This window comes from Manis javanica, chromosome 8, assembly GCF_040802235.1.
Source record: "Manis javanica isolate MJ-LG chromosome 8, MJ_LKY, whole genome shotgun sequence".
In the NCBI taxonomy this organism is placed as follows: domain Eukaryota; kingdom Metazoa; phylum Chordata; class Mammalia; order Pholidota; family Manidae; genus Manis; species Manis javanica.
In genome coordinates, this window is record NC_133163.1 from 54,410,984 (window position 1) to 54,425,464 (window position 14,481).

A 14,481-nucleotide genomic window follows, 5' to 3' on the forward strand; every position below is an offset into this window, starting at 1 on the left:
CAGCAGCCTTCCATCTAACTTAGAGAAAAAGACAGTTTTTATAATGGTTTATAGGGCCCTAGATGTGAAGGCCCCGACTTCTTCTCTGACCTCATTTTTATCATTCGCACTACTCCACTGCTAACCCGCTCTGCCCCAGCTATATAAGCATCCTTGCTGTTCTTGCAGTGATCCAAGCACACCCCTTTAAGTATTTGTGATGTCATTTCCCCCAAAGAGCCATTGGATCCCTTTTTCCTTTCCATTAGATTTCTTCTCAAATTGTGCCTGATCAAAGAGAGCTTCTCTGGCCGGCATAAAATAGCTAGCTCACATCTTCCAAGCCCACCAAATTGCCTTACCTGCTTTATTTCCTTTTCCATAGATTATTCACCACATGACATTAGTTTGTCCTCTTCCTACTCAAATGAATACTGTGTGGGATTTTGAGAACTATTTTTCTGATTGCTTCATCTCCATCAAATCAACCATACCAAGTATGTGAATAAATAAATTCTGAATTTTGTGTTAGGGTGAACCATATGAAATTTCTAATACCTACAAAAATGGTAGTTTCGAATGATTAAACATTATCTCTTCCTAAACTTTGTATGCTGTTTGGGTTTGCATGTTTAAAATTTATGTAAATTGTATAATATGGTGTGTATTTTTATGAGTTGCTTTTCATTAATATTATATTCCTTAAATTAATTCATATTGGGTATGTACCTGTTCTGTTCATTTTTTAAAGCTACTTAATATTTTTTGTATGAAGATACCATGATTTATTTGCTTAGTCTTAAGACCATTGACACTGAGTTTTTAAAAATTTTTTGCTCTTTCAGATGCTGGTGCCATGAAATTCTTATATATGACTTTGGTGTCCATGTGCATGAGATATTCTGCTTTATCCGTGTAGCATTGGTGGGTCATGGGGGCACCTTAAGGCATATTCAACCTTAAAGGTAATTACAAATTTGTTCATGAGATTAGTGACTGTATTAACTTTCATTTTCACTGACAGTTTACACACTTGGTTATCTGCATTCATGTTGATACTTAGTATTATCACACTTTCAATTTTTGCTATTCTAGAGGATGTAAAATGGTATTTGTGGTTTTAATGTTCATTTTCCTAGTTTTTAACGAGATCAAGCATGTTTTCCATTGTTTATGGGTCCTTCATGTATCTTTGTGAAATGCTTATTCATAGTTGTGATCTTTTTTGGGGGGTGCTTGGCTGATTTGAATTGTTTTCTTTTTCTTATTGGTTTGAAAGTCCTTTTCATATTCTAAATGGAAATATGCTTATATCATCTGCCATGTGACTTCTTTTATATATTTTAGTGATATAATCTTATGGAAGATTTTACATGTTTAGTGCCATATATATTATATTTAATTATTTATGATTTTTGTTTTTGTATATTACTTGTCTTTCCACATCTGAATTCATCTGGGAATCTTGAAACCAGTGCTCTATATTATGACACATGTAATCAGGTGATTTTGCTAATCATGGCTACATTTCCTGCTGTAGTATCTTTATAGGTGCAAACAAGCACACCCACTAATACCTTACATGAAGCTGTTTCCCTAGAAAATACTTTTTTCTCCATGTATATAATTAAAGAAAATCAGAATCATTTTATCCTCACATGACACTGACAAAAGTATATATTTATTTCTTGCTTCAGGGCCTTGTCAACTCTTCTGCTTTCTATCATAGTATAATCTGGGGATAACTTGGTAGTGATGATATCCTAGAGAATATCTAATGATGTTATACTAATTAGACCTTTCTTTGGTTGTCTGTTACAGCATAACAAATTTCCCTTTACTTAGCAGCTTAAAACAGCTATTTTTATTTTACTAACATTTTTGGACATCAGGAATTTGGGAAGGGCCTGAATGCATGATTCTGGCATGATGTTTATAAGGTAGTTGAACTCCTATTTTGGTTGGGGATTTGACAGCCTGAAAATCCACCATGGCTCATTCACATGGCAAATGGTTGATAACAGCCTGGAATTTAGCTGGAGCTGCAGATCTAGCATCTAAACATACACTTTTTCATGTAACTTGGACTTCTTACAACATGGCAACTGTGTTTTGACAGAGAGTGTCCAAAAGGAAGTGACAAAGAATGAACATTCCAAGGATCCAAGGCAGAAGCTCCAAGTCTTCTGACTTGGCCTTGGAAGTCATACAGCATCACTTCTATTGCAGGTCAGTCACTAAGGTCAGCCAGATTCAAGGGGAAGGGAATTAGATTTCATGTCTCAAGAGAAGGAATGTTAAAATATTTCTGGTCATCTTTATCTCTCACAGACCCAGTGACTCTAAACAATAAGGACTCTATATACCTTAATAAGAAACATAAATTCTAAAGGGTAGATTATATACAACTTGTAAAAGCTCAGGACCCTGTAATATGGGTGAAATTTGTAGTATTCATTACTTTGGAACATGTTGGGATACCCTTTCTACAAAAAATTTTTTGCACTTTCCACTGTCATAGATACAGGGATACAATATTTGACAGGCCTCATAAGATTTGGGAGGCAACATATAACAAGTTATGGTGAGCTGCTCTAACTCAGTTTTTTGATAAACCACATAGCTCACAGCCCAAGGAGAGAATTAGAACAAGACCACCTGCAGTACAAGTTCCCCTGAAACTTGGGCCTATGATCTAGGATTGGGAGGGTCTGTGGCAGGCAGACACATGTCTGTCAAGTGCTTTAGGAAAATCACAATACAAATCTCTAAGGTTTTTAAAGAAAGGCCATGCCCTTCTTTACTGACAACTATTCTTCATGGGTCAAAGAAGAAAACTCAACAGCTGGTCATGGTGCTCTGAGCCTGGTCTGCCTGTTGCTGTATGATTTAGTGAAATACTAAGTGGATGCGTAAATAGCATTATACTGTGAAATCGAAGTAATATGTACAAGACTGGGCCCAAGAAGATATTAATAAATAAGGAATTAGTCAACAATATAAATTACTGGCTCAGAATCCAATTTTATCTACTTTTCCACTGCTTCCTCAACTCACATCTAATGCCTTATGTCAAGTTAATAGAGAAAAGTATGAGCTTCGTATATTGACTGATCTGCGTGGTAATGGTGCAAACTAGGAGCATATAACTGATATTTTAGCTTCTCTCATAGCTGTCCCAGAGTGCAGGGAAATCCTCTACGTGGGCAGAAATTTGGGACTAAGGATGATGGTGTATTTGGTTGGCCAGTTCATGTGGAAGGAGAGAGAGTCTGAGTGTGGATTTACAGCAGTTCATTGGCACGGGGTAACAGGTTGGCTGGCTCGTCAGAGATTTGGAAAGAAAAAGATTGGGATTTCAGTGCTATCCCTTATTGATTTCCTTAAAACTGAAAATTTTAAAACCAGTAGTATTTTTATTCAATGGTCCTCAGAGTGACACCTGTGATCTTGGGGGAGTATGTGTGTGTGTGTGTCTTTATTTGCTATTGGGCATCCCATTCTGCTTTACTCATCTATCTGGTTTACTCTTATGCCAATACCAATATAGTAATCATAGTAATATAAAAATTACTCAGTATCTGGTAGAATATGATTTTCAGTCTTCTTCTCACCATGTAATCCTTCCCCTTCTTGAGTTATCAGGGCTTTCTTTCTCTTTCACTTTTCCGTATAAAGAGTGAGCTAATCCACCAAAGGAAGGAAGGAAGGGCGGAAGGAAGGGAGGGAGGGATGCAAAAAGGCAAAAAGCACAAGAAACTTTACTTGGATTTTTTTCTAGAATTTTCTTCAGACCCCAAAATCAATTCATACAAATAATTTGTCTTACTTGGCATATATTTGTTTAGGTCTTATTAATGTATATTAATAAAAATACTTATTTTTCTCATATATGGCTTTTCAAAACCTATTCTTTGGTGCTTCAATTTTGTAGTTGTTATTTTGAAATGGCAACTTTTTTGAATTTCTTTTTACCTTCTTGTCATTATATAAAAATACAAGTAATTTATACTTTTACTTTATATCAAAATAATTTATTTTAAAGAATTTATGTAAAAATAAATTCTTACTAATTTTAATTATTTCAATATCTATGTAGACATATGCATAATAATCACAGTATCTTAAAATACTTTTCAAAACAATAATTAAAAAGAATTTTCTTGTACCAAATAATACTTCAGTTAGATTTAACCAAAGTATTTAATAGATATCTAATATTATCTATTTTTTCTGATAGCAATATGGCTATGCATGTTTGTTTTCCCCTTTTGTTTCTGACTTTCATTTTATGTCTTTAAAAATCCTTTTTCATATTCCAATTTTTGGACACAAAGTTCTATGTATGTTTATTAAATATAACTATTAATGATAATGTCTAAATATTCTATATCCTTACTCATTTTCATCTGCTTGATATAGCTGATAAAGTATATATTTGAAAATTTATAAAATTTTTTGCCATAAAATTTGAATGTATGTGCCCTGTTTAATCCAATTCTCTTGAACTGTGGACAGAACTAGTGAACATGATGGGCTAATACTCCCATGAGTAGGTCACTAGGTAGTTAAATTTGAATCATCAAAGAGATTATTCTCTGTGGGCCTAATCTAATGAAGTGAGCTCTTTAAAAGCTGAAAATGTGTGGCATCTGAGTAATACTCTTCTGATGGTCTTGAAGGTGCAGCTATGTCTTCTACAACTGTAGGGAAATGAATTCTGTTAATAATCACATTAGCTTAGAAGAGAATCCTAAGAAAGCCTCAGATGAGACCCTGACTCAGCTGTTACCTAGACTTTACTCGTGTGACGCCCTGAGCAGAGAATCCAGATGAGCTCTGTCTGGACTCCTGATGTCCAAGAACTGTAAAATAATGAATTTAAAGTGTTTTAAACTAAGTTAGTAGTAACTTGTTATGTAGAAATAGAAATATGAAATTGTTCTATTTGTATATTTATAAAGTCTCTTATATCTCCATTTTTTATCATATTGTTTACCTCACCACAATCCTGGAAAGATGATCATTCTAATATATTTATTTTCTATACTTTTATTATATGTATGTATTCTTAGAAAATACATGTTATTTTATATATTATAAGCTTTTGTGTATAGGCCTCATTTTCATCTTACAATTCTAACACAGTAATGTTTCTATGAACTATTTAAATGCATTTATTTTACATCTAGCCCATTGCTTCTCACAGCCTTTTAGTATTCCATGGTGTGCATCCACCATGTTTTTATGGCCAATCTCTAGTAATGGCCCTCCCATGTGCCTCCTGCCTCTTGCCGTGATAAGCAGTGCTGCAGTCATCGTCCCTCCCGGACTTGTGGGCAGTTTCTCCAAGGTATGTGCTGAGGAGCAGGATTGCTGCTTCTCAGAGTATTTTTATACTTAATCTGACTGTGTACTGTTGGATTGCTTTTCAGAATAGCTGCACATTCTGTATTGCCATCTACACTGTGTAAACACTGCCATATTCCCATGCTTGCTCCAATTTATGCTATCTAGCATTTTAATTTTTGTTCATGTGATGGGTTTGAAATTATAACACATTGTTTTAATTTGGTTTTCTCTTTTTAAAATGAGTTTATGCATTTCTCCACACCTTTATTAGCCATTTATATTATTTCTTCTGTGATTATGATTATAATTTTTGAAATTTATCAATATCTCTGTTTTCTCCTTAACAGAAAACTTATTTATCATGCATTCATATCATTTGGTGTTCATCCTCCTCTTCCAGCATGTTGGCATAATTTTGGGACTGGGTTTTGTAAAATGCCTTTATTATTTCTGTTTTTATTTTTTTTAATATGCCTATGAGAATTAATCAATAATGTGTTGACATTTTTGGAAAATCATAGAACATATTTGGATTTTCTTTTTAATGCTGGGCTTAAATAGTAGAGACTTCTAGGACCTCCTATTTCCACATAGCTCTTTGATCACCAAGGTGCTTAAGCTTTGTGTCATTTATTTTTGTACATTTATTTTGTACATTGTACAGGAAGAATACTCCCATATCAAACAAGAATTTGCCAAACACAAGTAGGCAGTTTTTGTAAGAAAATAGAATTTTCGTTTAGTATCATGAAGAGACACCAAAAAGGAAGATGTAATAGACTGAAAAATATCACTGATTCCTATAGGTCATTGACCTTAGAGAGATATTAACAAGAAAATGTTAAATGTTCTCACGAATGTATAAATTCCACTTGATTTCTCTATATTAATTATATACTATTCTCCACCCAGTGCCAATTAAATAAAAGGCAAAAAGAAATAATGTTAATAGCTACAATTTGTGCATTTTTTTAGTTATTCCCCCTTTTACTTTTTTCAGGGCTTTACTTGCAATAGCTAATATTATCCTCAGGAAAACTGCTATGAGATTTATATTCCTTATAGCATTGTTTTACAAATAAGAATCTGGAGGCTTGTTGTAACCAAGGGGCCAAACATCTAAGTGTTTTACCATGAGAGTTCTACTAGGTATACTGCCTCAGTTTAAATGAATGTTTTTGTCATAATGTGGACTGTGAAGGGCTGGTTCCAGTCTGGGTATGGCTTATTAAGGAGTGCGTGATGTGAATGATACTAATATCTTAGCCTTGTGGCTGACCCTAGTGCTTTGCTATGCAGGCTCAAAGGTTGGAGTAGCAGATGTATGTTGAATTGGACAATATCCAATCAAATGCATTTGTCTTTGCAGTATTGGTGGTTCTTATTCCCTTCTAACCCTTATCCTTTAGAATTTCTTGAATTTTGTACAGAGCTACAACTACTTAATATTGTAAAGAAATAGCACTAAAAAATCTGCACTATTCTTAGTGCCTGGAGAAACAAAATACTGACATGGTAAAAAGAAAATTTGGCTACCTAGATATCACTGCAGGGATATAGAACTGGTGTTATAACAAGGTTTCAAGATTACTAGAACTAATCACTAAGGCAGTGCTTAGAAATTTTCCCATATGTGACAGTAAACATTTGCATTTTAAATAATGTGGTGGTTCTGAGTACAAAGAAACCTGAATACTGGAAAACATAGTTATTGAAATAGCGGATACCTATTAAAGTTCTGTTTATACTTCTTTAAACTTGGGAATTCTGTGTTTGATCTTCTTTTGTATATGGTTTTCTGCCCTGGGGAAAAAAAGAAGCTAAAGTTGTGTCATATCATAGGATCAGACATTAGTATGATAGACAAAAACTGAGCCAGAAATGTTCAAATCCTTATCCTTCCGACTGAGTTTTAAGAGCATAAACAAATGAGAAATATGCTTCCACTTTAAAAAGGGGAAGCGGGGGAAAGCTGGGTAAGCATGGATGGAGAGGAATTGAGAGGCAAGGCATCACGAAAGTCCTAAGCCGAGGCCATGGTCCAGTGCCACTGGACATGCACTTATATCCATCTTATTGAGGGGCTCTGCTGATACCCAAACGCTTTCCTTTAGCTTTAACTGAGACAACAAAACAGAGAGGCATGAAGCTGAAGTATGTCCAGGGGAGCCCTGGGAAACATGTGTGCACTGACTCTGAGGGGGAGAACTGTGAACGTCTTCCATTCAGGGGCCAGGCAGGCATTAAATATCTGGAAGCTGGATACTTGACATTACCTCTGTTTTTCCCTTTAGTCCATGTGCTCTCCAAATAGGCTTATTTTCCCTTTTCAAGTGCCTGCTGTTAAGAAGTGCTGATTTTGGTCTGAACTATGTGGGAGGGCTAGGACAAAGTGGACCAGATTGAAAGAAAAATATTTAAGTTACCTTAATAGAAAAACTATTCTGAAGCAATTGGAAACATTTCAGTTGCTTGCCATATGATATATTCCCTTTTGCTTTTAATACAGATGTTTTTAGACACTTGTTGACCTCAAATGCATCTATAAACATTCTGCTTTTAACACAGTGGACTTCTTATCACAAATCATTTATACACTTAGTATCTGAAATTTGCTTTAGGCAATTTTGTTAAAATGTAGCAACAGTCATTTACTTTCTCTGCCAAAAATTTATACATGTTTCTCCTTCTGCATCATGACAAATTTCAATGCTTAGGTAATAGTAAAATTAATGTCTACTGAAAACAAAATATGAACACCTTCTAGTAGGTGTTAAAATGATCACCGGGAGTAGACGGCTCTTTTGTTTAAGAAAGCACCTTGATGAATCCTTTTCTACTTCAGCTACAGCTCCTAGTCTGGATGAAAGTGGCTGTCAGAAGTTGACCACAATTGTGTTGCACGATCAAGTAAGAATTAGAGTTTCCCTCTTGAGAGATACAGTAATGATGAGAAACACGGGGATGGAGGATAGACGGAACTATAATGCCTGGCAAGGGAGGTAATACTAGGCTGGTAGGACATGTAGTGAAAGTTCTTTGATAAGTGGGGTTTTGAGGAAGCTAAGGAAGAGGATAGTCTTTATTGTGTGACAAAGACTTATAGAAAGAGTATGGCAGAAAAGGAGCCAAGACCAACATTAATGAGCCAGGTGAAAACAAAGAAGCAGGGAGCATATAAATAAAAGGTAAGAGGTATTTGAGAGTTGAAGAGAACTTCGAAATTCTAAAAGCAACCAACCAGCCAACCTACCTACTTATCTACCTACATAGTTACATCCCTACCTACCTATCTGTCTATCCATTCATCCGTCTGTCTGCCTTCCACCCTCCTTCCCTACCTACCAACCATCTGTCTATCATCTTTTAGTCAACTTGTGACTACAGGCATCTGAAGGCCTTATAAACCTTCACACTGATGCCATCTTGACACTATTAGATGAAAGATTAAGACTGTTTTTATAGAGTCACTGTATAGACCAGGAAAAATGTTAGTTCATTTCTTGCTTTTCCTACTCATCATTGCCTTAAGATGAAGGACCAAATGAGAGAGATGGATCTTATTTCCAAGTAGTTTTAATCAAAGAGCTAATGGTAGACATGATTATAGCTAATAACTAAAATGAGCTCTTTAGATGAATTCCTTTTAGTAGTAAACTTTTTTCCCCAATTAATAAAAATATTTAAGGTTTAAATATAGCAGGATATTTTCTAGATTTTGAAATATAGATTCCATTTATTTTTACCCTTGTCTATCTTAAAATCCAAGGTAATGGAAAAGAGCCATTTACAGACTTCCAAGATTAAAGATGGACATTAGGACTAGGTTTAAATAGATTTCTTTGGTTCCTTAGATCTTTTTCTAACCTTTTACCCTTGCCCTCTCAAAAGGGCTTCACTGTAGATTGAACACTTTTAGACTGAAATTGGGGAAATGTTATGTGCATGGAGGTGGAAAACACTCATTATTTCAAAAGAATGGAAGATGATAGAAGGTTGTCTTTGAATTTCAAGGTTTTTCTCCCTGGCAAATGAGCTATAAAATGGTTTTCTCAATATGAGCCCAATTTAGCAGTCTTAAGTTTCAATAACTTCTGGATTTCTGAGGTCAAGAAGAATGGAAAAGTGGATTCCCTATGACTGTCTCCTATAAAAATTCCATGTCTATGATCAAAAGATAAATCAGGAATGTCAGAATATTTGCTTTTAATCTTGGCAATGTGTCAAGAAAAATATAAGTGATAAAATCAATTACAACAAACATATGAAGTTGTTTTTTAATTTTGTTTCTGATCTGTTATTCAGTTTTTCATTCAAGTTAGAATTGAACCAAGCTAATCTATTTCTCATCAGGAAAACTTATACTGTATCTGGAAGAAGTGGAAATCAATAGTAATAGACAGTTTTAAAAAAGAGCACTCCAGTTGGTTTAGAATTCTTTTTTAGTGTGTTTATAAAATTGACATGAGCTTAGTTGGCTTTACACAATAGCTGAATAAGGAGCTTCTTGGAGTGACACAGAGGAGAAACTTCTGAATGAATATCATATACTACTATACATTAAAGTTGGAAATATCGCTGTAATTCATTCTTTAAATTAAGTATTCTGCCTATTTAAATGTTGTACAGCCACAACTTCTTATAACCCACTTTTACTCAATTACTTCAAATCCCTCCTTCAATGGACTCACAGAAGGTACAACTGCTATATTTTCTTTTTCTCTATTATTAGCATATTTACCTCTCACTTAGTTCCTTAATTTTAAATACCATGTTTATCACTTTAATACTTCTTTCACCAGTATCCTCTGAGATCTTGTATCATTGTCATTCCATTGAACTAGTCTGGCAAAACGCCAGCCCCACATAAATCTTGGGATGAATTGTTTTTTGTTTCTGAACAGTTCCTAGACATCTAAGCACTCCTCACAAGTGTGGCAGATTTGCTTCTGTAAATGATAATCCCCAAATTCATTTGGTCCCTCAATGTGTTTAGAAATTCTTCTATCTATTCTCTAGCCAGATCTCTATTACTTTTTCACTATCTTAATACTTTTCCCATCTTGCCTTCTCATGGTCTCAGCTGTCTCTACCTATTCACTGAAAAAGTACCACAACTTCAGGTTTTCCCCTTGTGATATAAGAGAATATATACATATATATTGGCCTCTGCCCCCACGTCCTGGCACAGAGCTCCTGAGATCCTTGTAATTTTCTGAATGATAAGAGCACTAAGGGCATCATTTGTTCTAATATTTGGCATTTGACCCTGGTTCCTTACACAGAGTTTCTAAATCTCTTGGACTTTCCTGGGTTATAGGAGTGTCTTTTATCCTAAAGAGGCAACTCTTAGTGAATCCTGGATGGCTACAGGATGGCAGTTGGTTACCAGAAAGACCAAACCACGATTAGCAGCTTGGGCCTTTAAGCGCCCCCCACCCCTGCCATCCTCTGGGAAGGGAGGAGGAACTGGATATTGTGTTCACTACTGATCATTCCTATGAGATGAAGTTTCCATAAGAATCCCCAGAGTATGGGGGTTTGATAGCTTCCAGGTTGGTGAACACATCAATTTACTGGGAGGGTGGTACACCCTAACTCCATAGGGGTAGAAGCTTCTGTACTTAGGACCTTTCCAGACTTCACTCTATGTAGCTCTTCTTCTGACTGTTTATTTGCATCCCTTATGGTATCCTTTATTATATAATCAAATGGCAAGTGTAATGAAGAGTTTCTCTAAGTTCTGTGGGGTATTCTAGGAAACCACTGAATCCAGTAGAGAGCCTTAGGAATCTCTGATTTGTTACCATGTCAGATGGAAGTTGTGGGTAACCTAGGGACTTAATACTTGTGATTGATATCTGAAGTGGGGGACAGTTTTGAGGGACTGAGCTCTATGTGGTCTGCACTAACTACAGGCACTTAGTGTCAGAGTTGCTGTGTATGGAAAACCTATCATCTGGTGTCAGAAGTATTGTGAGTGTGGTAGTACTGTGAGAGTAAAAGTAAACAGTGGATTTTCTTTTTCACCCAATGATAATATTGCCTGTAAAAGAATCAGTTTACCTTTAAGTACACACATACACTGAAAGTGAAGATATAGAAAAAGATATTAAAAGCAGATAGCAGAAAGTAAGTAGGAGTAGCTATACTTATATCAGACAAAATAGACTGTAAGCTAAAAATGGTCACCAAAACCAAAGAAGGTCATTATAATGATGAAGGGGTCAACACCTCAAGAAAATATAACAATTAAAAAAATATATGAATCACAGACACTTCTCCAAAGAAGAAATTCAGATGGCCAACAGGCACATGAAAAGATGCTCCACATCACTAATTATCAGGGAAATGCAAATTAAAACCACAGTGAGATATCACCTCACACCAGTTAGGATGACCAACATCGAAAAGACTAGGAACAACAAATGTTGGTGAGGATGTGAAGAAAGGGGAACCCTCCTACACTGCTGGTGGGAATGTAAACTAGTTCAACCACTGTGGAAAACAATATGGAGGTTCCTCAAAAGACTAAAAATAGAAATACCATTTAACCAAAGAATTCCACTCCTAGGAATTTATCCAAAGAATACAACTTCTCAGATTCAAAAAGACATATGCACCCCTATGTTTACTGTAACACTATTTACAATAGCCAAGAAATGGAAGTAACCTAAGTGTCTATCAGTAGATGAATGGTAAAGAAGATGTGGTACATATACACAATGGAATACTACTCAGCCATAGGAAAGAAACAAATCCTACCATTTGCAACAACATGGATCAAGCTAGAGGGTATTATGCTCAGTGAAATAAGGCAGGTAGGGAAAGACAAATACCAAATGATTTCCCTCATTTGTGGAGTATAACAATGAAGCAAAACTGAAGGAACAAAACAGCAGCAGACTCATAGACTCCAAGAAGGGACTAGCGGTTACCAAAGGGGAGGGGTGGAGGAGTGCAGGTGGGGGCGGAGGTAGAAGGGGATTGTGGGGTATCATGATTAGTGCACATGGTGTGTGTGGGGTCAAGGGGAAGAGATTGTAGCACAGAGAAGACAAGTAGGGACTCTGGCATCTTACTACACTGATGGACAGTGACTGCAATGGGGTATGGGAGGACTCTATAATAAGGGTGAATGTAATAAGCACATTGTTTTTCTTGTGAAACATTCATAAGAATGTATATCAATGATACCTTAATAAAAAAAGTAAAAAAACCCAAAAAACATAATCTAGAAAAAAATATATATGTACCTAGTATTAGAGTACTGAAATATATAAGTATAAAGCAAATACTAACATAACTAAAAGGAGAAATAAGCAGCAATACAATAATAGTTGGAGAATTTAATACTGCACTCTCAACAATGGATAGATCATCCAGATAGACAATCAATAAGGAAACAGTACACCAAATAGACCCAACAACATGTACAGAACATTCCACTCATACAGTAGCAGAATACATTCTTCTCAAGTGCACATGGAATGTTTTCTAGAACATTCTGGGTACAGAACAAGTCTCAACAAATTCAAGAAGATAGAAATCATATCACGTATCTTTTCTGAGCACAGTGGTATGAAACTAGAAATTAACAATAGGAAGAAAGCTAGAAAATTCACAAATATGTGGAAATTGACACACTTCTAACCAACCAATGATCAAGGAAGAAATCAAGAGGGAAATCAAAATATATCTTGAAACAAATGATAATGGAAATACACATACCAAAATTATGGAATGCAACAAAAGCAGTTTTAAGAGGAAGGTTTATGGGTATCACTGCATACATTAAGAAAAAAGAAAGAGCTTAAACAACCTTATATTACATACACCTTAAGAAACTAGGAAGAGAAGAATAAACTAAACCCAGAGTAAGCAGAAAGACATAATAAAGATGAGAACAGAAATAAGTGATATTTAGAATAAGAAAAGACTAACAAAATAGGAAAACAACCAGCAAAACTGAGTTCTTTGAAAAGATAAATGAAATAGACAAATCCTTAGCTAGACTAATCAAGAAAAAAAGAAAGAGGGCTCAACTAAATGAAATTATAAATGAAAGGGAGACATTATGACTGTACCACGAGATACAGAGGATCATATGAAACTACTAGGCACAGTGATATGCCAATGAAGTACAGGTTTTCCCTGCTATCTGACAGCAGATCATTCCTATGAAAGCCTTCGTAAAGCAACATGGCATAAAATGAAGAAACAATTACCATTAATTCATATGGAAAAATTTTCGAGTGGTCTCAAATTCAAAAAATAACCTCTCAGGCTTTCCTGATACCTTGTGATATAGCTTGTTAATAGATAAACAGAATAAATTGAAATAAAGCATAGATGCTCACAGAGTTCAAAGCCATGGAAGCTTGATGCTGAGATGCTGAGACGCTGAGTGCAGTTACGGGGAAGGAGCTTGGTGGCATCACTACTTTAACTGCTTGGGGTGTGCACTGCCTATATAATGGCTTGCTACAAAACAAATGCTGAATGTTAGTTTTGCTTTTTGCCTTTTTTTGTAAAAGAAACTCTTCACTGGATTTCTTTTGGTTAGTGAAAACAGGTACTAATGCAGGTCTTTAATGAAAGCAAAGAGGTGTAACAAACTTTTCACAAGTGGGAGGTATCTGTGGCAGTATTTGAATTTGGAAAGTGCTAGGATTTGCAGATAGAATGAATTCAAGAAGTAGTGTGAATTGTGAATTCCTTTAATTTTTGATTTTCTAGCAACATTCATTGGACCTAGTCTTGCTTTTTAAATATCTTTCAATTTAAATATAATTAAAATCTGATTTCAAGTTCCATTCTAGTAAAATGTCAAAAAATTCAGTCTGTCACTGCTGGGACTCTTCCACCATAAGGACTGTGTAATGGTCTCAGGGAACTTAATTCAAAGCATAAATTCAGGGAGATGCCGCTAATTACCACTGAGCAATCCCTTGATGTGGGTGGGTGACTTTGTTGTCACCCACAGGCCCAGGAATCCTTTGGTATACCTCATGACCTGTCACCTCTAAAGACCACCTGTCTTTTTGGCATAATCTGAAGACATGGACTGGATCTGTGACACTGAAGCTCCTAAGCCAGACTCTCTTGAGGGGCAGGCATATTTTCCTGTTTCTCCAAGCATATCTTTCT